Consider the following 27,711-nt stretch of genomic DNA (forward strand, 5'->3'; position numbering starts at 1 on the left):
TGTGGTCATTTGGTTGGGGACACATGGCTCAAGTGACATTAAGCTGCAGGGAAATATGGCTGTTGTGAATTCCCTATGAGAAATGAGAAGAATGGTGTCATGCCCATAACATCAATAACCAAATCCACAGGGGTAAATAATGTCCATGGCCCCCAAGGCAACATGAGGCAGCAGGCAGTATGGCAGGCATCAGCAGCAGGCTGGCCATTGGGAATGGCTATGCCAATAAAAATATAGTGCACAATAGGCAGTGCCTTTATAATTGGTGGGTGTGGACCACTACCCCCTTCGCAGTATCTAGGGAACATTACCTAAAAATGCATACTCTAGATTAACTGTGATTACAATAGCATGCAGTATTTCCTCCATGCTGCAGCACACATGTACTCTACACAAAGCACAACACTCATTACTTCTTTTGCCCCCATGCACTTGGTTATTAAAGCTGTGGGCATGGCAGTGTGTGCTTCTCCTTGCCCACAGGGATTCACAGGAGATATATTTCTCTGCATCTGAATGTCACTTCAGCCATGAGTTCCCAACCAAATGCACCACAGGAAAGTGTCTCACTCCTTAGGCACCTGATCTGACCATTATTCCTTGCCAGTTTCTACCTTAGACTGTACCCCCTTCTCAAGATGAACTATGCCAGTCATGCGTGGGGTGAATTTATGAATATGTACCCAACTATCCAGGTCCCATTTGAAGGAAGATAGTGTTTCACACTGGTTTATCTGTAGGGGGAGTCTGTTCCAGAGGTGAAGGAGGTTTAGATCTCATGTTATGGTATTTGTGAACTGTTTGATTTATGAGGCTACAAGATATACTGGACTACTGGATCCCAGGACTACTGAGTCCCTGATTGCTCAAAAGACAAGGCACAGGTCTCCTCCGTGGAGCCTATACGACACAGAAAGAAGAACAGTGCTTAGTAGTCTTTTCTGGTAGCTTAGGGATTTGAAGCCTATGAGTGTGGAGTCTCTCCAATTGATGTCTGGTGAGGTACATCCCAAAGGAGGTATTGTATTCTCTAACTGGAGTGATCAGTGCTGAATGAAAAGGGGCAGTAACCTCTTTTGATCTGGATGATTTTCCCTTGGTGATCAGCTGTGTCAAGTAGAAGGATTTCCTGACAACTATTGCTACATGGTAGCTAAGGGAGGGAGGGGAGAATTATCAACCCAATTTCCCAGATCTGCTACTACATTTTATTTATTTATTTTATTTAACATTTGTTTACCAGGAAAGTCTGACTATGACAGAGCCCATTTTTAGCAGAGCCCCGAGGACAAACTCTCCAGATGCATGTCTTTGGAATGTGGGAGGAAACTGGAGCTCCTGGAGAAAACACATGCAAATGCAGGGAGGACATGGAGACTCTGCACAGATAGAACCCCAGCCAAAAATAAAACTGGAGAACCTTTTGCTGTGAGGTGACAATGCTAACTGCTGCAACACTGCACCTCCCCAATTTTCATTTTGCAATAAGATATTCTGAGTGCTATATGCAGGTGAATGGTTTGTCGGGTAAATGCAAAAATGTTGCATTTTTTAACATTTAATTTTAATCCCATTTTCAACACACCAGACATTTAAAAATGTAAGTTCCTGATGGAGGAGCTTCTGTGTTAGAGGGAGATTTGACAATAATTCTCAGTTCGCAGTAAAACTTGGTTATTCATAGGTCATAGTTTTTAGCTTCTAGATCAGAGAAGTAAATACCGCACAAAAGGGGTCCCAGCACTGAACTCATTGGTCATCTTCATGTTTTCTGATACTAGCATCTTATGTATTTTGTATTGTAGCCAATTTACTGTCCATTTTGTCACAAAGAGATCTATTTGTAATGCGTTTAGTTTATTAACTATGCTAGCATGTGGGTGTTGGTGTCAAATGCCTTGATCAAAACAAGGTAACTGTATACAGTGCGATCACTGTTAACAGTTTGTGTTATCTTCTCAAAGAAGTTAACCAAGTTTATTAACTAGGGTCTACCTTTTACAAAGCCAAATCACTCTGGATGTAGACTGATGAGATTTTTTTTAATGTCAGTATTAATCAAATCAGTTATAATGTCAAATGGGACTCATCAGGCTGATGGACATATATATTCTGTGGTTAGTGGAAAAGCCTCCTTTGCAGGTTCATAGGAGGTTACTAGGCTAATGGCCCTAGTATAAGCCTAGTCATGTTATATCCATGTTCCCTAATTGACATTGGTTAGATTGTCATTATTCGCAGAGCAAGTCTGTGATCAACACTGACTGCCCCATCCTTGGGGGCCATAGGTGCCACCCTCAGGGTGAATTTATGGTCTCCCATCCAGTAGTCTAGGTTGTGCTTGAACAGTGTTATTGAGGAGCTCTGTTTCACGTGAATTGGGAGTTTAATCCAGAGGAGCAACAATCTCTGGGAAATATATCTGTCTGTTCAGCATGTTCTGTTAATGTCACAGGCTAGGATGAGATCCCTGGATTGAGTGACTCTTGCCCCATTTGATTTGCAGATGTGCAGCATTTCCATTAGGGCAGGGTCAGAGACTGCTTTCTAGGTCAGACACAAGTCACCTCTCAGCAGCGTGTAGGATACAGATACAGTGACAGGGCTTTTAGTCTTTCCATGTAGGTCATGTTTTGGAAGCCCTGAATTTTCTTGATGAGAAACCTCTGTGGTCTCTCCAGCTGCTGCAGGTATCTGGTGAGGTACATGCAAAAGGGAGCATTGTACTCTATTAGTGGTCTAACATCCTTAGTTTTGGATGCAAAGCCCTTACTTATGATATGCGCAACATAGAAGGTCTTCCTTACCAATGTGGACACATGATGATCAAAGTTTAGATTGCTGTCAACCTGTGTTCCCAAATCTCACACCACTGGGTTTAACCTTAGGGGGGGGGGCGCTGTCAATATTGTCATTTGCAGGGACTCCCCCTTTGCCAAAGGGGATAATAATGCACTTTTTTCATTTAGTTTTAGTCCGTGGCTTTGGCAACAAACATTTTTCTGTGTTAGCCCCTTTTGTCATATGTTAACATTGTTTGGGGACTCAATGATTGTACCCAGTGTGTAATCATCAGCGAACTTGGTAAGCCACAGGCCATGTACTTTCGCCTGGACTTCTAAAAAATAGATTCCAAACAGTAGAAGGCCTAGCACAGATCCTTGTGTTACACCACTTGTAACTACTGGTAGAAGTGGAATCCCCAAACTTGACAGCATGCATTCTGTCGGTGATTCACTTGGCTACCCTTCTAGTGACATATGGGTCAATCCCCAGCTGGAGGAGTTTATCAATGGTACCTGAGTGGGGGAATGTGTCAAAAGCCTTGGCTAAGTCAAGATAGGCAGTATGTACTGTTTTCCCTTCATCATGAGTTTTGGTGACATTCTCATAGAAGTCCACCAGCTTCAATAAGCATGATCTGCCCTTAACGAAGTCAAGCTGGGTTGGGTCAACCGTTTTTGAAGTGGCATCACCTATGCTGTACACCATACTTGCAGGAATGTGCTTATAGGCATACTCAGATTAACAAGTTTATGTGGATGTCATGTCAGGACATGTCTGGTGCTGCTCATCAAACAGCCCATCTGGTCTCCTGGAGGAAGTGTTCTTAGTCTTGGACCGCATGCATGTGTCCTTTAATGATGATGAGGGGTTTGAGAGCTGCAGGGATTGTAGGGCTTTTTATAGATGTATTAGGAGTGAAATTTGCCCTCAATTTATTTGCTAGGATATTGGCAACGTTCATCAGAATGGAATAGGTTTTGTCATTTAGTATGACTTCTGTGCATTGTCCAGTATTATTTCTTCGTTTTCTAATATAAATTTGTAATTGTCCTTTGCTCCAAATGCCTTAGTAGATTTCATAGCCTTTTGAAAATTCTTAGTCAGATTCCTTATATTTCCTTGACTCGGGGGTTCTTAGATCAGTTGAATACTGTAATGATTTTTTTCCCATTTATTGTAGATTTTATTTATGTCAGTGGATCACCAAGCTGGTTTGCTTTCTAATTACATTTTTATCTGGATGGGACTGCCAGTTTTATGCATTTATTTATATTGGTGCACAACTCCTTGGTGAATGTATTTGTTGAGATGATGTCTGAGGCGATGTTTTCATAAGTGAATTTTAAGACTTCATCATAGAATTTTAAGAGATCTGTGCTCTTGAACTCTTTGAATTCTGATATATTGATTCCATGGAATTTAGATAACTTGAGGAAAAGAGTTACCAGCTTATGGTCAAAAGAGGGAGCTACTCGGTAAGTCGAGCATGATGATGCAATATTTTTAAGTACCAGGTCAAGAATGTTTTGTATTGGAGCCCTTATTTATTTCTGGAGTTATGGAAGGGGTCCTGTAATAGGCAATAAACTGACAGTTGATGTTTTTTTGTTTGTTTAGTGTGATTTGAAGTTTGGTAAGTTCAGTTTGTGGATCTGTGGGCATTTTTCTAGAGGGGATATGGTCTCTGACAAATATGGATATGCCACCACAGTCGCTGTTGGGTCTGAAGGTGCAGAGGGACTACTTTCTGGGCATTTAAATCAGGTTTCACTGATTACACATATGCCTACCTTCCAAAGGCAAACTTGTCGCCAGGTGGGGCAGTTTACCATTACAACTTATGTCACTGAGTAGAGCTAGCTTAATGTGATTCTATTTCGATATTGATACAATCACTATGTTGGAATATTCATTAAATTAACTTTGCCTAGAAAGGCACTGTGGTGGCAGAAAAGGCTTTCACTTGTATGTAGAAGCCTTTGCATAAGAGGTGTAGACCATCATGTGCAAAGCAAGTAGACTGTCAAGTATCTCATTCCATGAAGGCATATACTGGGTTCCCCTTAGAATGACACCAAGTGTTATCCAGTTATTGAAGCCAATCATCCCTTTTCTGTACCTAGGCATCATTCATGGAGAAAGGAAGATTCCAGTTAGTGTCAGGGTTTACATTTTTAACATACATATAGAGCTCAGACATAGATATGTCTGTCTGCATCTCCCTCAGGGGTTTTCATTAACCAGCACATGCACAACTAGCATGTCATAATTATTATTTGTCTGGTGTAAGGGTCATCTGATATCCTGACACCTGAAAGACTGCTCACTGTTAGTCTATCTTTGTCCAGCCTTTTGAATAAGGAGTCTATGTGTCTCATGATGGAGTCACCAGTCACCAAAACATTTTTGTTTGTAGAGCGGTGTGGTGTACTGAAACTGAGACCCTTTGCCATGCAGTGACTCTCTCTTAAAGGTGAGATATTATGTGCTGTGTGATGTCTGATTTTGATTTTTGCTAAGACTTAATCCTTATGGGAGTAGGAGGGTATGTATGACACTATCAGATGTCCAATACATGTAAAATCTGCAGAAGCAAACGAGAACAAATGCTACACCAAAATATATAGTACCCCCTCTTAAGTGCCATAGCAGAAGGAAAGGATAATGCATGCATGAGAAAAAAATGAATGAGCTGCATAACATTCTGGGCACATTTTCTTTGCCATTTTCAGGGTAAAAAATATTTTTAACTTTAGTCCTTCAAGTACCTCCAAGTATACTTGATGCCTAGCATTCACCAGTGCCATTAAACTTTTAACAAAGAAAAATCAAACAAAATTATGCAAGCTTTCCTTAACAAAACCATAATCATAAAATCTGTAAATTCTGGTTCCAACAAACACTGGCTGATTGGCACAAAGGCAGGATGCTTGTCTGTGCCAATGGTAGCCAGAGCTTAGAAATACAAATAGTCTTGGATCATTGGTACAGTCAGCCAGGTGGGATAAATGAAGCAGCTGTTGCCTAGCTCTCCCATCCTAGAGGAGGGTTAAGGTGAAAATACTGCTTGAGCAAGCTCTGGTGGAGACCAGGAGCCTTGCAGGGGCCCTACTTATAGCTGATGTTGCAACATCATTGCACACATCTCCCTTCAAGCTAGGGATTTTTAACATCACAGACACATAAATGCTCCCAATGCCATGCCCTTTATCTCAGCATACCATCTCTCACCCCCAGGCACTGCTAGGGAGTACTGCAAGGTTGATTTCCCAAGTAGTCAGGGAAGCCCACCCAGGGACAAGGTTTTATTAGGGGTAGCTTGGAAAGGAGCAATTAGGATATCCAGAGTTTGTCAGTGCAGTAACTGAGGAAAGTGCCAGAAAGCTAAGCAGGCTGAGTAAGTAGGCAGAATAAAAAACATAGAAGTCCGAGTCCAACATAGGTATCACCAGTGGCAAACAAAATGTTATCCCTTTAGTCATACAGTTTGGGTAACCTCACCTGGATTACAGCATGCTCTTCTGAACACTGTCTCAGAGTAAGGATGTAGGCAGTATACAGGCAATTCAGAAGACAGCAACACAAATGGCACATGGTGTGTCTCAGCCACCATGTAAAGAGAAACAGGAATGAGCTTAAAGGGGCTTATGACATAATTTTTCAGCAGACTGAGGACTTGCCCCTTTGCCGTATCAGTTGACACACTACAATTTCTTTTATGGAAAGAATAGATTCCCATCTTTCATTTTGCAGTTAAAGATATCCACATCAGATTTAACTGCATATTTTTCTCATGACATCATGGGAATGAGGTATGGAAATAGAAAGATCATATACCTGCTTACCTACTTTACATGCTACTGCCGTTCTACGTCAACTATAATTGCAGGAGACCTTTCCTCTCTGTAAAGGCAAACTGTGGACTAGATATTGCAGGTGTACTCAATACTTTGAAACTGAATGCGTAAGATGGTATTTACTAAAACCACAGCATGATTAAGTGCCTGTACTCCAATGTTTCAACAGAAAATGTTGGAGAGAAGAAAGAGAGCACGAGAGCTGACTAGAAGAATCAAGAGTACATTGGAAATGAAGCAGAGATGTGATTTGGGAGATGGAGATGAACAATAATAAAACCAGTAACTTAATGTGGGTTTATAAAGCAATAATTATATTTGTGAAATAAGAATGTATTTTTTGTCATATTTTGCAGTTAAGGATGTCCCCCTCTGATTTAGCTGTATTCTCCCTCTCATGACATCATGGGGGTGACTTATGGAAACAGGACATATACTTACTTTCTGTGTTACTGTATTTCTGTCTTAACTTCAGTTGCAGCAGAACTGTACTCTCTGTAAAGACGTATTAGGCATTGTAGGTGTGCTGAATTGGGTGTAGTATGATTTTTAAAGGTGGTAACAGACTAGACACATTGATCTCAATATATGGCATCTGTGAAGAGCTATTACAATTAGTTTATGCTTCAGACACAAAATGTATAAGTTTTCATATTTATGTGTTATTATCTCTGGAAATGATCACTGCATCATGATGGGCAAGGTATCATTTGGGAGATGGTCTAATTGAACTTAATACAGGAGCTCTGTCCAGCACAGCTGCAGAGATGTAATGTTTCAGATTTGAAAATTATGATTTTTATATTTGTGTCTGTATCTCTATAACAGAACATGGCAGTGTGATAGGTGCAGTCTGATTTTGAAACTGACATCTGTCCAAGTAAACTGAGCCATCATATGACCAATGCATACTACAGTGGCAGATGTATAAATACCTTCTGTTTGTTTCAGATGTGCAAATTATATTTTTAATAATCTGGTCCGTGTTTTTGGAAGAGAATATGACAGTATGATGGCTAATGTTTCATTTTGAAGCTGTCATCACTCTGGATAAATTGTCCATGGACATGTGACATTTAGGAGAAATGTGATATTTTTCTTATTTCTATCAATATGTCTTTAAGAAGACAGGGCAGAATTCTGATGGAAGGCTCATTTTGAGGCTAACATCCAGAGCAGCAATTCACCTACTGATAATGTGTGTCTGCATTGTTTGCCTGTTGAGATACTGTCATTGATATCAAAAAGTATGCAGAAACTATGCATAAGTTCTGTATTTAATGCCGGTTATAAGATCATACTTCACAGCTGCCATGTCAGCACTTGTACCTTTACAAAGGTCTGTGTGTGCCAGACAGTATTCATACTTATTTATTAGGTAGCAAATATAGTTCACAAGTTATAAATATTTTTTCACTTATGGATTTAGAAATACAAACTCTAAAAAGTAGCTTAGCATGCACCATTGTGCTAAGTGGGAAGTTAACTAGCATTCTTGAGTTCCTCCAGAATGAGTTAAAGCACATTTCTTGGGAATAGATAGATATTCATTAACATCCACCTTAGGGCACTGGGTAAGAAGGATAGACTTATCAGCAAAAAACAGGGCTCTATTTTCTACCCCATGCACTGTCCATCCCAAGAGATACTAGAATATAAATTTAATGTTAAAAGCCCTCGCTCATATTTTTTTATTACAGACTCCTGCATGGTGACCTCTCTAGCTTACAAGACAACTAAAGACCCTGTCCTGTCTGATCTGTTACACGTTTGTAAAACTGATAGTACCGCATATACCCACTCTAGAGACCTGACTCCATATTGAAGCATAAACAGAACCTGTTACTAGGATTGGTATCTCTCCAGGTATATCCCTACTTATGGAATAGACTCCCTTTCAGGTTATATAAAACTGCTTCTTGAATTTCATCAAACATAACCGGGACAAGCTAATTGGGATGTGTATATCCACAACTGATCTCACCCTCTTGTCCATTACTGATTCAGCCAACAAAAAGAATTTCAGTGGCTAGGCTACAAACTGACCTCTGGCTATTTGCCTAGTATCTGCCTATGAACACCTGAACCTCTGTCCGGCACAGGGTGTTCTTTAGCTAGCACAAATAGGACTGGGTAGGGGGGCCATCCTTGACTCATGCCTCTATTCAGATGAAACAGGCGAGATAAAGTAGAATTTGTATATACTATGACCCATTCCTCTCAACCGTTCAGATTTTTGTTGAATGGCCCAATTTTTGCCTCATATTTTTGGTCTGTTCCTCATAAAGTTTGTGTTTTTTTGGAAAAATCACTGAAGAATGTAGTCACTAAGGAGTGGCAGACATTTGAGTTTCAGAATTCATACTCCAGAAAAATGCATGCAAATGCAAAACCTGTTTTTCTATCAACTTTCTAAGTTTATAAGAGCAGTGTATAAAATTTACCCCTGTTTTAGGTCTTTATCCAGGATTCATGTGCTAAGAGGTTGAAAGGTATGACTCTGGCATATGAGGCAGCGTATACAGTCAATATTTGTCGAATAAAAGTATGCAGGAATGCAACATGGGTTAGAATTTACCATAAAAGTGACCAGCAAATAGAATCAAATGCTTTTTTTAAATCAATAAACATTCTCACCAATGACTGCAGTATGTCGTAGGCCTTGCATGTATGTTCCCAGAGTCCTTGCATGATCATTATTTCCTCTGTCCCTCACAAAGCTTGCCTGAGTGGGCAGCACTGAACTAGGAAGCAGAGTGTTTACCATTTCTGCCAAAATACAGGCAAAAAATTTTACATCTGTGTTCAGTAGAGATATGGGCCTACAGACCTGTACCCTCTCAGAATCTTTGCCTGACTTAGGCACTGCTGATAAAGCAGAAGATTGTCATGCCTTTATATACATTGGTCCGAAAAGGTCTCACCAGTGGTCACTGAAGCTGATCTAACAAGAGCTTATACAGCTACAAACTTAACCCATCCTGACCAGGAGCATTCCCACTTGGGGAATGTTGCACAGCTTTGGAGATCTCATTAGCCATTATGGGTTTCTCTAACAAAGCAGTCCAGTTGGCAGAGACTGTAAGAGGGTTAGCCTGGGTAAAAAACACAGTGAAATGAGTCAGGTCTCTCTCATCTGTAAAACCTGTTCTGCATACAGGCCCTGTATTAACCGCACGAGGCCACTCTCTTTGTGATAGCACTGACTTGTGGGCATGACTTTATGAGTCATTATCTGCACCTCATGAGTGCAACATTCCTCAGTCTCTTCTTTACTTATAGCAGGAATGGCTGTGGCAATTTTGATTATTCTTCCTGGAACTTCAACCCTGTTGTACTTTTCCATATGTAGTAACCAGTTGACACAATGGTTAAGGTAACCAAAACGAGATGGAACCGTGGTCAATGAAGGCAGCAAATACTGGTGGAACCACAAATGGTGAAAAAAGTGCAAATACAATGCCAGCAAATAACATACCACACTTTAATGAACGTTTTTGTCACATAGACTTCATCAGAATACAAGTTAAAACAAGTGTGCACAGAATAAATATGCTAACAAATTAATCAATTAATTACAAACAATGTTAATAGGAGTTAATAAATACCTATGAACTTCAATTAACTTATTTCTAAAAACTATTCAAAAACATTAAAAGGGACCTCCTTATTAAGTCCCAACTTCCTATATTTTAAAAAACTTTTGATGTTAATATACCCGATTATACCGGGCTTTTTATCAGCATTTAATTTAACCTGTCATAATGTTTCTTTCTGTTCAAGGTATTTTTTTAAATCACCACCCCTTAAATCAATGTTGGCTACTTCTAATACAGAGAAAATAAATTTCTTGTATTTAGAGCATTCAACCGAATGCTTATACAAGGCATTTTTATTGTCTTTTGTTTTAATACTGTATATGTGCTCCCTAATACATTCTCTCAAGGTACGTGTGGTCATCCCTATATAAAGTGCTGCACACCCACTACAAATACTAATGTACACTACCCCTTTTGTTGAACAATTAACATGCCCTGGAACTGGTAAAGTTAAATTGTTATGTTCCACAAGTATATAAAGCGCTTTTGTGGATGTACCTACAAAAATTGCAGGACCCACATTTGCACATGCCCTTTTTGTGTACCCCAGGGACACCCACAGAAAAAGTGTGGTCCTTTTTTAATAACTTCTTAACATTGTAATTGTTTTGATAAACAAACCCAGGTGTGTTAGCAATAGCTTTAATTAATTCATTATCGCCTTCTAAAATTTTCCAATTTTTCTCAATAATACGTCTAATGTCCTAACTATCCACAGTCATATCCAAGGAACAAATAGTTCCCATATTTCCCTTCTTTTTTGTTACTATTGAAACCAAAATCTAAACTACCCGTCAATAATGGAGGATAGAATTCTTCCCATTTGGCCAATATATCTTGACACAAATTATTCAGGAATATTTTGTCATAACCTCTACTTAAAAATGTTTCAGTTATCAATCTTAGTTCATCCAATAAGTCATACTTAGTCGTCATACGACATGCCCTAATATATTGTCCCTTTGGGATATTTTTCTTTATGTAATCTGGATGGTTGCTTTTAAAATGTAAATAGCCATTAGTAAAAGTCTTTTTTTGATAAATATGACTATGCATAGTTTGCTCATCATTGTCCCAGAAAAGTAATACATCTAGAAAGTGAATAAAACAACCACATTTACCTAAAGTAAAACTCAAAAAATCAGATGCATTGTTGATCCAACCAAAAATTCAGAAACTGTTTCAGCGTTTCCTTCTATCAAGAAAAAAAGATCATCCACAAACCTAAAATATAATGCAATGTTGTATTTTTCGACAAATTTTTTTAACATATTCATTTCCCACCACATCATTACTGTGTTAGCATATGCTGGAGCTGCTGGAGACCCCATCGCGACACCCCTTTTTCATTTGAAATACATTCCGTTGAACATAAAAAAATTATTTTCTAATATTGTTTCAATGAGGCTACAAGTTAAATGAATAACCCCATTATTTAACCCACTGAAACCTGTCAAATATTCTCTTACAGCTTCTACACCTTGTAGATGGGAAATACAAGTGAATAACGACACAACATCTAAAGTAAACATAATATGTTTAGTATTATCAAACTGAACTTCTTTAAAAAGCTCCTTTAATTTGACCAAAAAATCTCGTGAATCCTTTAAATAGGTTTCAGATTTCTGTACCAAGGGATTTAATATGCCATCAACAACCAAAGCCATTCCTTCCGTAATGGAATGTGGTGCTGATACAATTGGCCTAAAGGGTTTTTTTTTTAGTCGTTATGGACCTTTGGAATTCCAAACAAAACCCCTACCCTAGGTTTTTCAATTGAGCAAAATTCATACATTTTAAAATCCATAATCCCATTCATAAGAGCATCGTATTAAAACATATTAATGTATTCATTACTATGTCTGATATGTTGGACACCAACCTCAGTGTATTCATATTGTCCAATAATTCTAACATACCTTTAATGTACTGTTCCCTTGTCATAACTACATGTTCCCACCTTTGTCGCTTTTCACGAACCTCAGATAAGTTTTCTTCTTAATTTCATTAAAAGCTTTGCGTTCTCCTAGGGTTAACCAAATTTCTTTTTTTATTATTAAGGTGCCACCAAACATCTTGGGAGCAAACTTGCTCAAACACCCCTATTGTTGTTTAAAACCGGGGTGACAGAGGAAGGTTTAATACATACACTGTTTTCATTCTTAACATTTTTTAACAAATACTGTAAATTCAAATTACGGGAATATTTTTTTATATCAATAATAGTCTTACTGTAATCAGCCCTCTTAGTAAGTATAAAATTTTGTCCAAACCTTAAAACAGTTATCTCGTCATTGTTTAAGGAATATCCAGATAAATTCATTACATTAAATAAATCCATTGTATCTTTCCCTATCCGTCAGTTGACGAATTGGACGTCGTCAGTCCCCTGTTCCTCATTACTCAGTTCCTCGTCGACCTGGTGTCTTTCTTTACTAAAAAAGACTTAATTTTACCATCATTAGTTATATTGTGTTCAGAGGAATGAATGTTAGTTTCAGCTTGATTCAACGAAGGTACAGAGCTCTGTTCTCCACCAGAAATGGGCTGACTTCTGTTCTCGTTCATAAAAAATTCTCTTAAAGGAACCGAAACTTTGAATTGACTCCCCCTCTTGGCAGGAGGTTTGAAATTGTTTGAGTTGCTGTGGAACAAAGAAGGTTTTTCATTATCCTTTTCTCTCATAACCCCTTCTTTGTTATTTTTAAATTCCCGTTGTTGAAGGGGATCAAAGTTCTCATAAGCTGTATTTTCTTCATATGCAGTTACGTCTTAGTAATTTATTATGCTTTTGATTAATAATTTCAATCTCATGTTGTTCTACATCATAAAACACCCATTCATAAACATTATTTTGTCCAAATTCAGATAACAAACTGTTAACCTCACTGTCAACTCTCAAAATGTCTTTCTTTAAAGCGGACGTTCTTTTTGAGTTGTTTTCTATTAATAAATTTAATAACTGGAAATCAGAATTATTGAAAAATATAACTAGTGTCCCAAAGAAGGCATCTTTAGAGGTAATGCCATTAGGGCACTTAAAGAAACAAAGCCCTTTTGGAACTATTTGCAATTCGATACATCTCTTAAAATAATGGTTCTCTATATCAAGGGATCTATACTTCTTCAAAAGTTGACAGAGATATTCACATTTACTGCGGAATTCCTCAGTTTTAGCTCTTGTCATTTTATAATCAGCCTTTACAAAAGGATCATAATTCAAGGCAAGAATAGGCCCAGTATTATGTTGAAATACATTCTGTTCTGATAACAAATTCGGCACAGCTTTATCAAGTTTTTGAACATCCAAGTCAATAACCGTTCTACGTTCTTCATCAGAACTGTTAGAAATAAATCCATTGGGTTCATAGCCATGTTTAGAAACTAACACTTTTAAAGACCTTTGAATATCCACCATTGTATAGAGTAACAATTGCATAACTTCATTTTCAGAGGAAGTAGAATGTAAGGACAAGTTCATTAACGGATCAACTGTTGCCTTGGCCATCGGAACGTATGCCAAACCAAACAACAACCAAGAAAATAAGCGTACCCAACTCAATGTAGAACAAAGAAACCAAAACGAGATGGAACCATGGTCAATGAAGGCAGCAAATACTGGTGGAACCACAAATGGCGAAAAAAGTGCAAATACAATGCCAGCAAATAACGTACCACACTTTAATGAACGTTTTCATCACATAGACTTCATCAGAATACAAGTTAAAACAAGTATGCACAGAATAAATACCCTAACCAATTAATCAATTAATTACAAACAATGTTAATAGGAGTTAATAAATACCTATGAACTTCAATTAACTTCTTTCTAAAAACTATTCAAAAACATTAAAAGGGACCTCCTTATTAAGTCCCAACTTCCTATATTAAAAAAAAAACATTTGATGTTAATATACCATTTATACCCGGGTTTTTATCAGCGTTCTATTCTTTCTTACAATGGTTAAGGTCTTTGCCTCCCATTCCCGAGGTACAAGGTTTGATCCTAACCTCCTGCCAATGCCTCTGTGAAGTTTGCATGTTCTCTTTTTGTTTCTGTGGGGTTGCTCCCACCTACCAAAAGTAAGCTGAGTGCTTCTACCTCATCCAGAAAATGGAGTTATGGGCAGCAGCACAAACTCTAGATAATGCTTTATAGGGGGGAAGAGTTCTTTAGACCAACCACTTTGAGCATTAACTGTGATGAGCAGTGTCCTCTAATAAAAGAATATGGATCACAGACTGCATCATGTCAGGGCTAGCCACTTGATGGTGAAACAATTGGCTCTAGATGATTTGGTTGCATTGACTAATGGGCAGGGGTATTTACTGGTGATAAGTGGGTTGAGAAACTAGCCTGCTTTCTCCTATGCCAGGAACCCATGCTAATAGTGGGAGGTATGCATGTGCCCCTGTTGGCTAGTGTGTGCCCCCTGTAAGGCACAGCAGCCCTAGTAAGCTACTGGTCATCCGGTGTCTAGTTGCCTAGATTGGGTTACCTGGGATAGCTCTGTTAAGCAAAAGCTGGACATAAAACCAATCAACCTGCCAAAAATGAACTAACACTCCAATGCAAAGCTTATCTAAACAATCCTATCTTGATTTGTTATTTATTGTGTAGTTGACTAGTAAGAGAAGTTTTATTTGAATTTATATAGATATATTTTTGCCACTGTTTTTCACTGTTTGTAGGAAGGAAGGGATAGCGTGTAGACAAGAATATTTACTTTGATTTATATTTTTTTGTTTTACCTAATTTTCGCTGTTGGTTGTTAGAAAGGGATAGGTTTTAGACAGGTAAGCTCTAGCAATCCCAAAGGGCCTAGTCAACTATAAGTTCACACAGACTACAGAGAGGACAAGCTAGAACTTATCTAAACAATCCTATCTTGGTTTGTGATTTATTGATCTTTACTGTTAAAAAGAAGTGAGACTATGAGCAATAGTGAGCACACAATGTAAGGAATTACAGCTTTTGTTTGACTTTCAGAACTTGCACAGTCAGAATAACAACTTTACTGTACTTACTTTAGTATCTAGTTCTATATTTGCTTGTGTGATTGTTCTCATAGAAATTGATTTATGTTTTCTATAAATTTTGTGGTTACTGATTTTGGTTATTCTTTTCTTTTATAACTTTTTCTTCGTTTGAAGCTGAATATGGATTCCTTAAATGAGCATGCCATTAATGATTTGTTAAAGTACAAATATCTTGTACAGTATGATAAATGCTATGCAGATTTAAAGGTAACAAATGATAACACTGGTGATCTGTGTTCCTCATGTCAAAAGTTGGATGATTTGCTTGACATTATTATTAGTAAATCTAGACTTACTGATGAAGATTGTACTTGTGCAATTGGCACGGCTTGGAGAACTGTTGTTACATGTATTAATGACTGGACTGGTGAGATAAATAATGTTAGACAAAGATCAAATAGAACACATTTAGGAAATAATGTGTCTATTTTCTGTAAATACCATTCAATCCCTATGAAACAAGAAAATGCCCCTGACAACTTTGGAATTCTGGATGCAAGTATTCAGCAATCTGAGGATTCAGGGTGTTTAGAAGGAAACAAAAAAGAAATAAAGGAAGAAGTTCACAACAAACAAAGAAGAAACAGAAACTGATAAATGTCTGTAAAGTAAATAGAATATGTTCTAAAAAGGACACTGCTTTATTATGTAACACACAGATTACAGGGAATGATAACATTTTTTCTGTCAGAAAACCTTCAGTCTACAGAAAAAGGCATCATTTTTCCAAAAGAGAAGGTAGAAAAAAGAGGCATGGGGCAGATGAAAGGGAAGAAATCAAAATTGAATGTGGAAGGATTGAAGAACATCACTGTAAGAAAAAAGAAGAGAAAGACAGATGCTGACTACATGGCTCAAGCTGTGGATGGACAAAGTCAGCTGGATAACAAATTGTATTCTTATAAATTTAATATGCAATGAAAACAGTGAGATGAATAAGACTAATGGTGATGAAGATCATTCCTTTGTGACAACTGATACAGCAGATATTACTGTATTAAATGCTGAAGATTCTTCAGATCTGGTCAGAAATGATGTTCTTGTAATTGGAGATTCTGTTATTAGAGGAACTGATACTTATATTTGCAGAGATGATAATGAACATCAAGTAGTGTAATACTTGCCAGGAGCAAAAACAGAAGATGTGAGACAAGCCTTGGAATGCCTTAATGTAAGGAAGTATGGATTTTTATTTTCTTTCATATTATTACAAATGATGTTATCCGCAAGGACTTTCTGACTGTTAGTAGCGAACTTGCAGCCCTCTTAGATAGTATAGCTTGTACTGGTGTTAGGATATATTTTTCACAAATCATGTATAGAAAGGATAGTATGTCACTCTGAATGAAAACATTTTTTGGTAAATACCTACATGGAAAAAATGTCCTGTTTTAAAAAATGGAAATGGGTTGAACAGACAGTCCTAGTTTTGGGCACACGTGTTCAGACAGGATGGCTTGTATTTGTCAAGATCAGGGAAGAGAATTTTTGCAGCAGATATTTTGCAATTTTTTTCTCCCCAGGTCGAAAATTTTAACATTTCATAGATAGCAACATTTGATGTGTCACTGATGGTTGTTAATACTAGGTACATTAGTAATAAAGTTTTTTTTTTTTTTGGAAATTTGGCTATGTTTTCCAAGACTGATGTTATTGTTTGGAAAACAAGATTAAAGAACAATTACTGGAAACCAGTTCTGTCAGGGTGTAAATGTTTTTACTGTAACAGACATTCTAATAAAAAAATCAGGTGGAGATGTTATGATAGGGATTAAAGATAACTATATAGCTATGAAACCTGTGATTATTACATGTTCAGTGATAACACCGATACTATAGATTGTGTAACTGTGACAGCCCTGGAACACATAAGTGATGGAGTGTATAGACCACAAAAGTCAAGTTCTGATGACCTAGAGGAATTCATACATTTCTTGCATGAAACACAGGAGAGAAGAATAATATTAGCCGGGGACTTAAATTTACCAGAAGTAGACTGGGATAGCATTGATTCAACAATATTGGTGAGGAAATTATTCAGAACGTGTGTTCAGGAACAACAGTTGCTTCAGATTGTAAAAAAGGGGAACGGAACATACTAGACCTTATTTGTGTTCCTAAAGAAATTGCTGTTACTTCAAGAAAAAGTTTTACCACTGTTGATGTGCAGTGAGCATGGGGTCATAAAGGTTTAATTTGTTGCTAGATAATTCTGTCAAACTGAAATCTAAACCAGTGCACAGAAAATTAATTACATATTGTATGCAAGTAAAACAGTCACTAACTGGAGTGATGTGTTCAGTGGAAAAACTGCAGATGGAATGTGGAAAGGTTTGAAAGATAAAATGAGTGCAAAAAAAAAAATCAAAAAAATGTTTAACATCAAGATTAGCATACAACATCAGGGGGATATATTTCCATAAGAACAAGATACCTGAATGAGGCTAGAGACAAAAAAATATGAAAAATGGAAGAGAGGTCGAACTACCATTTTGAAAACTGAAATAAACAAGCTGGACAAACAAATTATACATAGTGTGAGACAAGATCAAGAAAAATTTAAAGACAATTTAAAGAAATTTATTGAGCATTATAGGAAACCTTTTTATAGATACATAAGATGTGGAAGGAGTAAAGACATACAAATTGATAAACTATCCATAGATTCTAAAATGTATTCTCAGACACAACAGATTATAGATATATTTACAAAAATCTTATGCAAAACAGTTTGGCTCTACAAAGGGAGTGATAAGCTCTCCTAATGACATCCAGGATTCCATGAGATACTGGAAACAAATTATATTATATTGAAAAAGAGCTATGCAAACTAGATCCAAACAAAGCACAGGGAGGAGAAAGAATTAGTAATAATGACCTGAGAACATGTCAGCAAGAATTTACAGTACCATTATATTTATTATTGACTAGGTTGTATAAATATGGTGAGATTCCTCAAGATTGGAGACGTGTACTTATTAAACCTGTATTTAAGGGAAAGGAGAATAGGACAAACCCAGAGTCATATAGACCCTTAAGTCCACTTTCGTGCTGTGGAGAAATAATGGGAAAAAAGTAATATTGGATAAGTTATTGTCAGAATTGGATAGATTGGGACTTGAAACCATATATCAGCATGCATATGTTGAAAATAGATCTGTTATTGCCTGTAACACGATGTTCTATAACAACATAATAAAGGGTATGAATGAAAACTTGTGCTGTGATATAATTTATATAGATTTAACTTCGGCATTTAACAGGGTCATAAACAAAACACTTATCAATAAATTAGAACAACTATGTATTGATGTACTGTTGATAAGGTGTATAGCTGCATGGCTTACAAAGAGGACATGGCAAGTATCATACATCAATTGGACAGGTGAAATGATTGGTTACAGTCAGGGTGTACCACAGGGCTCTGTCCTAGACCCTTACTTGTTTAGACTGCATCTGTCAGACCTAACTTTTTCATTTGAGGTGTTCTATAGTCTATATGCCGATGACCTGAAACTGGGTAAACTGATTACATGTGTTACAGATAAGGCATGTCTGCAAAAGAAGTTGACTAAATTGACCATTTGGGCACAGGAGAATAATATGCTGATAAATACATCAAAAACTAAGCACATGAGATTTAAGAGACATAAAAGTTGAATATTTAACACACCACACAGTGATTGAAACTGTAGACTCATTTAAGGAGTTGGGTATATAGGTAGATCCAGCTTTGAGTTTTTCTAATCATATCAACCAATTGGTTAATGATAGTTATAGAACTGTAGATTGTAAAAAAAAAGATTTATAAAGTCTAGGGAATCAGAAATGATGAAGGCATTGTTAGTTTGTTACATTAGACCCGAACTTGTGAAAGGAATAACAATATGGAAACCTTATAAGAAAACAAGCATGAGTAAATTGGAAAGAGTATAGCAGAAATATACCAGGAGCATCAACTGATGTGAAAATTTAAGTTATGAAAGACTAAAATATCTGAATTTGTATGGTGTCTTGTATAGATATCTAAGAGGAGATCGTATTCAGGTATATAGTGCATTTACAGACAACTACCTTTGGGAACATTTGGGGTTATCAAAAAGTAGTAGACAATCATCAGACAGCCTCTGTAAAAATTCTATAGGAATGAGAAGTGTACTAATTGGTTCAATGACAGACTAGCTGATGCATGGAACAGACTACCAAATTACATTAAAGCAAGTACTAGTTTAGATATTTTTAAGAACAGCCTGGATACTTATTATAGGATCAAGTGTTTTGGTATATTCTCAGGCTAGAAGGGCATTAATGCCCATTCTTGAAATATTTGTATGTATGTATGTTGCACTCAATATAGGTTCACTGACAGGCTGGAGCTTGAAAGTAGATGACATGATGGTAAGAAGGAGGCTGGACATTCTATGTATCCAAGAGATTTTATCCAAGAGACAAGATCGAAGGACATTGCAGCAAAGCCACTCAGGAGAAGGAAAATCTACAAATGGTGTGAGAATTTTTTGAGAAGATGTTGAAGGATGTCATCAAAATGTGTAATAGTCTCACAGCAATCAGACTCAAGTATAACAACAGGGCAATATTCATAATCTCATCCTATGCCCACAGCAGGGTTGTGATAGTGAGGGAAAGAGTGCATTCATTTGCATGACCTGCTAGATAAAGCAGAACAAAATGATGATGTTGATAATGGGGGTGATCTGAATGCACATATCGGGATAGATCAGGATATGAGGACTGCCTAAGTCTACATGCTTGAGGGCAACAGAAATCAAAAAAGGAGAGGCCATTCTAGACTTCTGTCTGGCAAATTACTCGATGGTGGCCAACTCATAGTTTAGCAAGAGAGACAGTCACAACATCACATTCAAGAGTGGCTAACATGCAGTTCAGGTAGACTTTCTCATAGTAAGGAAAGGGCACGTGGGTGGAATCAATGATTACAAAGTCATCACCAGTGAAACAGTTGGCCCACAGCATAAACCACTGGTTTCCACAATCAGCTACAAGCAGTGGTCAGAGAAGTCTCTAAGGTTAACAGAGACCAAATCAAAGATCTGGAAGTTGACTGGAGAGAAAACAAAAGTGTTCAAGGAATTACTCACAGATCTAGCACCACAGAGCATATAGGTGAAGTTAAAGAAGAATGGCAACACCTCAAACAGCATGCATAAGGAATATGGAACAGATATCTGGTTGAGCTAGGTATGGAACCAAGGCACATAAGAAAAGCTGGTGATGGAATGCAGGAGTCCAGGAAGTTATCAAAAGAAAGAAGGAATGCAGGAAAGAGTGGGAGATAAGAAAGACAGACCAAGCTAAGAAAAAACACTGGTTGGCAGAAAAGACAGACCAGGCTAAGAAGGAATATCGGTTGGCTAATAGAGGCTAAGAGAAGAATTGCAATAGCAAAGAACCAAGGCATCAGAGGCACTCTTACTACCTTCTGGAAAGTGAGTCAGTAGATGTCCCAAAGAAACTCTTAGGTTGCAAGGCAAAGACAGAAAGATAATGAAGATTTACAGACACCCTTTATAAGGGATGCCAGCAACAACCTATTCACAAGTCCATAGGACATCATAGGCAGATAGAAGGAGTACTTCCACCAGCTTCTAGATGAGAAAACCCTGACATAAGCTGTACTGCTGTAGACACAGCTTACAATGAAAGAAGAGCCCACCCTAGAAAAAGTAAGAACAGCACTAAGGACAATGAAGTCAGGGAAAGCAGCAGGCTCAGATGAGGTCACAGTAGATATGATAAACATGTTGGGTAAGATAGGGATGAAATGGCTTCTGAGGATACTAATAGCAGTATGGAGAGAAAGGTGCATCTCATATGACTGGAGAATAAATATTCTAGTGCCAGTGTACAAGAATAATGGGGACATTTAAACTGTGGGCAGCATAGAAGTATCAAACACTTCTCACACTGCATGAAAGTGCTGAAGAGGGAGATTGGTAAATGAATACACAGAGTAATAGAAAGTAAGATGGGAGATGAGCTGTTCAGAATCAAATCAGGATGCAGCACAACTAACCTGATATTTGCAGATGATGAGAAGAAGCTAGACATGAAGAAAGAGTCTTAACTGGACATTCCTAGACTTGGAGAAGGCATATGATAAGGTTCCAAGAAAGCTGATTTGGGCAGTCCTGCAGTGGTTCAAGGCCCCTGAATCATTGACAGAATTAGTTCAGGATATATACAAGGACCCAGTGACTCAAATATAAATAGTGTTCAGACTCACAGTGGGGTTCCCAGTGGGGTGGGTTTGTATTAGGGTTCATCTCTGAACCCACTGCTGCCCATACTGGTGATGGACTACATTACCAAATAGGTCAGAGTAGACAGATCAACAAAGTTGCTGTATGTAGATGGTGTAGCATTATAGACAGAGTCTGAGTAAGAACTTCAGCAAACAATAGGAAAAAATGCACTACTGAAGGCACATGGGAGGAAATTGAGAATAGATAAGTCAGTTGTAATAGCATATAAAAGAGGAAATTATAAGAAGCTGAGAATTGAGAGAGAAGGGAATAGTGGAACAGGCTAACAGATTTGAGTATCTGGAAGAGTTGGTTGAAGAAAAGGTCTGAATGAGTAGGTCAAAGATAGAATCAGAGGGGCTGCAGCCAGCTGGAACAGAGTGTCATGGGTAATGTGTGACAGGAGAATGCTAAAGAAGATGAAAAGTAAGGTGTAGAAAACAGTGGTGCGACCAGTATTACTGTATAGTACAAAAATCTGGGCAGTAAAGGCAGAGCAGATGAATAAGCTAAAGGTGATGGAGATGAAGTGCCTGAGATGGAAGGTAGGATGCACACTGTAGGACAACTGAAGAAAACATCAGAGCAGAAGCCAAAATAGCTACAGTGGCAGAGAAAGTCAAAGAGAATAGATACAGTGCTTCAGGAATATGTACAGAAAAGCAGAAGACAACCTGGTGAAGAGGATTTGGGAAAAACAGGAAGAAGGTAAGAGGAAATGAGGACATCCAACAAAGAGATGGATGGGTTCTTATAGAGGAGACCTGTGACAGTCAGGCATGAGTGCCAGAGAAGGAAAGAGAGTGGCAGTGAATCGAGAGAGGTGGTGACCTCATGTGGAAAATGATAAAAAGGGGGTTAATGCTGCTGCTGATGATGATGATATTCATTTGGCTGTTTAGACGTTTTTAAATGCACACATATATGGTTGTAGTTCACTATATCATTCACCCACTGCATTCACTTTCATTACATTGACCACAAACAGCTGAAATACACAAAACTGAAAAAAGAAAAAAATGTTTCATGCAGAAAGGCAAACCCCCTTCACCCCCTGCAACTTATATATACCAACTCCGAGATCACACAACAGTGGGGAAATTGCAAAACCGTAATCTCCACTGTCATCAGAAATGCCATCTTTTTCGATAAAGGTGCATTTTGATGTAGTAATGCACCTAACAAAACTGGTGACAAAATGAATGAGTGATCTAACACACTGCACCCATATGTCTGTCAATCTGTCTGTCCATCTACCTATCTAGACAGATATGGTTTGGCTTTATTAGGCTGAATGTACCCATAAGGTGAAAAGTAATGGGCATTCAGAAGCCATGTAGATGAAGTCTTTAAGTGGTCATTTGTGTATATCCCGTGGGCCTCTATTACAGGAGGTGTAAGGTACTACACAGTAAAGACTCTAACTTGGCTGTGTCTTTCTTGCTGTTTTTACTGAATGATGCTCTCTCTCTCTCTCTCTCTCACTGCCCCTCTCTCTCTCTCTCTCTCTATATATATATATATATATATATATATATATATATGTATATGTATATATGTGTGTGTTTAGATATATATATATATATATATATATATATATATATATATATATACACACACATATATATGTATATATGTTGTTGTTGTGTCTTTCAGCTTTTCCTGGTTAGGGGTCGCCACAGCAGAACTCCGGTCTGCTAATGATTGGCATTAGATTTTTACATGCCGAGTTGTTGCCGGCCCTGACACACAACCTTCAATGAAGGTACACCCATTCACGCATGTCTCCACACAGAAGACGCTCTAGCTGATAATCGAACAGGACAACGTCTTACTGTGAGGCAACATATATATAAATATGTATATATATATATATATATATATATATATATATATATATGTGTGTGTGTGTGTGTGTGTGTGTATAAATGGATTCCCTCCATAAGATCAAATATGTGTTTGGTACACAAGTGTTTAATCAACTGTTTATGGTTGACTAAGCAGCTGGTCAACAGGTGTCTGATATCCAGCAACTCCTGGAAGTGAGGAAAATTCTCTTACCCCATATTTGTGTGATCTCAGAGTTATATATAATTAGCAGGTGTTGTGGGGGTGCAGGTAGGTTTGCCCTGCTACAAAAAAAAAAGTTTACATTTTTTTTTTTTTACTTTTGTATGCACCAAGACTATTCCTTGGCACATGCATAGTTGCTTGTCGATGTTAGTATTTTCAGTGTAAAGATGTCAAAGTTTAGCGTGTCAACACTGATTATATTCAGTGCTTCCTACTATACCTATATCTATATATATATATATATATATATATACATACATATATATATATATATATATATATATATATATATATATATATATATATGTAGAAATAGCTATACATAGATATATCTATAGCTATATCTAAGTTTATCTGTATCTATATCTGTATATCTATATCTATATATATATCTATATCTATATATGTCTATATACATACACACATATAGATATATATATATATAGATATATATATATATATATATATATATATATATATGGATCTACTTTTCTTCATCGAAATTACACTTGTTCGAAAAAGAAAAGTAGATCCCCACTTCATCGAAAGTGCACTTCAACAAAACTGCACTTTCGCTGAAGTATAGTCACCGGATCGGCTAACCCAAAAAGAAAAACACAAAAAAAAATTTTGCAGGGGGGGGTGGTTGCACACCCACCCCCCACCCCTATGTTAATATTCTCACTCCGAGATAATACTACAGTGGGGAAAAGGGAATATTCTGTTACCCCCATGGTACCACGATCTCAGCACTAATTTGCTTAGTTGTACATCAACACTTAACGTTGATGTACAACTAAGATTACATGCAAACTGCATGTTTTTTCTTTTTTGTTTTTCTTTTTTTTATTTTTATCTTCACACAAAAGTGCATTTTTGACAAAATGCACTTTCGCTGAAGTGCACTCGCAAATTTACGTTTCGTTGAAACGTTAATTCAATGTAGTAAGTGGATCCCATATATATATATATATATATATATATATATATATATATATATATATATATATATATTATGTATATACACAACTATGCATACTATATATTGCTCAGTGTTAGGGGAGAGATCGAGTCTTTAATCGATTACCGGCATTCATTACATTTGTGGTCTGAAATGAAACTACACTTTAGTGCTCCATGTGTGACATGAAAAAAAAAAAGAATAACTCTTTTTTAATTTGAACGTTTAGCAAATGCAAGCAGTTTGTTACACATTACAGAAGAGCTTTTTTTAATCTGCAGTATGAACCAAAGTGCTTTATCTAGTGCTCCATAGGTTTCATAAACTGTAGTAAACTGCTTAGCAAGCAGCTTGCTACAGTTTAAGAAGACCTTTTTAAACTTTTGGCTCCTAAACTTAGAGGTGAGGAGTATAGGTTGCAAGGAACTGACCTGGTTTGCTCCTTACATTAGGAGCTCCAAATTAGGGAACAGAGATTGTTTTTGCACTAGAGTAGGTAGCTACATTTCTGAGTATGTATGTATTTCTGAGTATGCAGAAACAGAAGTAAGAGGTACCAACACGATCTGAAAATCTTCACATCGAACAAAGTCCAATCATTAGACACGATAGAAATCCAAAAACACTTTAATGTATGAAAAAATAAGCGCTTTCGCGTAGTGCAAGGCTACGCTTCTTCAGATACATTCTAAAAAATACTGCTGGCTTAAATACAAAATATTTTGGCGGGATCATTAACCAATAAATTCATTATTGAGTCAATAAACTGTGTATTAGTAATTAAATCGTTCAATTAATGATTCTTACCAAAATTGTCGGCCCTTTGGCTCAAAGGTAAAAAATGTTTATGCAGTATAATACAATAAAAGTATGATAAAACTTCCTCATACACAACAATAGTAACATGGCTCACTACCAATATATCATATATCATTCCCCATAGTAGTGTTCATGCAATCAGATGTCTGCATACTTTAACCGCACAGGCTGATGAGTCAGCGGGTATACGCAAAACAAAAGGATCTCACAAGACTAAGAAAAAAATATATAAATCTAACAAGCATACACAATCTCAAATAGTCCCCTGTTAAAACAATTCAAAAGTGTGCTTAACAATCAAAATAAAAATAAAAATAAAAATAGAAACCAAAAAAAAAAAAAAAAAAAAAAAAAAACCAAACGATCTTTATCCAAATACGCGGCTTAATAAACATGTTTGTATGAGTAAATACAGGCAGCTCCTAGTCATCAAATCGCTGCAATAAAAACACTGCAATAAAAACAATACAGTCATTACCTTCAAGGTATGATGGCAAAATGAATATCAACATGCCATCTTCAATAAACGTAGAACAATAATAAGATCCCTTTAGTAATCAAACATGTAGAGAGACAAAAAATCCAGTGCAAGCATACTTGGTAATGGAGTGTCAAACTTGATAATCAATCGTGAACGCCCCATCGCAATCCACTCAATCCAACGTCAAAAAATAGATACGCCAAAGCGATCAAAAACAACAGAAACCTACAAGGTGTCAAATCTAACTAGCATGGGATGAAAAACTTAACTATGTTGTAATATCGTAAGTAAATATATAAAATGGCAAACATATTATCGCCAGAGGTCACATGATGACTACAAAAAATATAGAGGCTATGTTGAACTAGATGTAACGTTAGCATTAAATCCAAACACTACAACACTATATAGTACTATGCATCTCATTGTTAAACTGCAAGATGTACCCGCAAGAAACTCCTATATAAAACTGCACTAAACATAGAAAAATAAAAGATGCTCTATTGCATGAGACTTATGTAATGATATGTATAAAAGATTAAAACATCTAAAAAAATAGACCTATAAATGTATATACAGATAAACAATAAAAAATACAACAAAATCTACCAAAATTATACAATAATTTCATAGATCTCAGATGTTAATTAACACAAATTACTCATGCTCATTACCAAAACTATATTAGACCTATAGAAGCAGACAATAACTAACATTATGTTAGAACAATATAAATAAAATATCAACCATTATAGTGCTATATACAATGCATAGGAAACCATATATATTGGATTACTTCCTCTCTAGCAATATTGGCTTAATAGAGATGGAATTATTTAGGCCTGGGGGTAGGTGGGCTGCTAGCCTTAAAATCCAATGTAACTCAGCTCTAGCTAAGGCATTATCATTATCTCCTCCTCTCTTATTCTCTGTCAACACTTGCAATACCCTAAAAGTAAAGAAATGTGTATCAAACTCTTTCACATGTCTGGCCAGGGCATTGGTATCATCTTGTCTACGAATACCGTATAAGTGATCATAAACACGGTCTCTCAGCCTCCTCTTTGTCAACCCTACATAGAAGGCTGTACATAGAGAACAAGTGGCTAAATATACCACATTTCTAGTATTACAACTAGCAAATTGGTTGGGTTGGAAGCTAATATCCATAACAGGATGTTGGTACACTTGTATCCTGGAGATACTATTGCACCTGTTACATTGGTAACATGGATATGTACCTTTACGCACAACCTCTCCCAGGGTCAGTTTATTAGGTTCTTTAGTATTAGTCACATGTTGATCATTACACAACAAGAGTTTGAGGTTATCGCTGTTCTTATAGCAGAACCTGGGCCTAACACCTATAATATCTCTAATTTGCTTATGTATAGCAAGAACATTCCAGTTCTTCCTTATTACTTGTCTTATTCTTTCAATATCACTAGTGTATTTAATGGTGTAATTCACCATAGTCCCATAATTTCTGGGTTCATAGAACCTCTTATATTTACTCTCATCAGAGATACCCATGCCATGTAGATCCATGGGTTCAATGTCTCCTAGAACTTCATGCCTTATCTTCCTGACCATTCCTAAGTCATATCCCCTGTCACTAAAAAGGAGTTCCATTCTATCGGCTTCTCTCAGTAAATCCCGTTCATCAGGACATAGTCTGGATATTCTAGTGAATTGACTTCTCACAATGCCCTGGAAGGTATGCCTAGGGTGCATACTATCGTAGGCTAGAATCGCGTTCTTCCATACTGATTTCCTGTACAGGGTTGGTATAATGTTACCTTCATTGGTC

General features: G+C 37.1%; 1 protein-coding gene across 1 annotated transcript in view; it reads left to right on the forward strand.

Moving 5' to 3' along the window:
* SUSD4 (sushi domain containing 4) overlaps window positions 1–27,711 on the forward strand; it is a 693,417-nt gene that overhangs the window by 631,419 nt on the left and 34,287 nt on the right. The gene's annotated exons all lie outside the window — the stretch shown is intronic.

The sequence above is a fragment of the Protopterus annectens genome, chromosome 1.part2 (genome assembly GCF_019279795.1).
Source record: "Protopterus annectens isolate FY-2018-M chromosome 1.part2, PAN1.0, whole genome shotgun sequence".
Classification (NCBI taxonomy): domain Eukaryota; kingdom Metazoa; phylum Chordata; order Ceratodontiformes; family Protopteridae; genus Protopterus; species Protopterus annectens.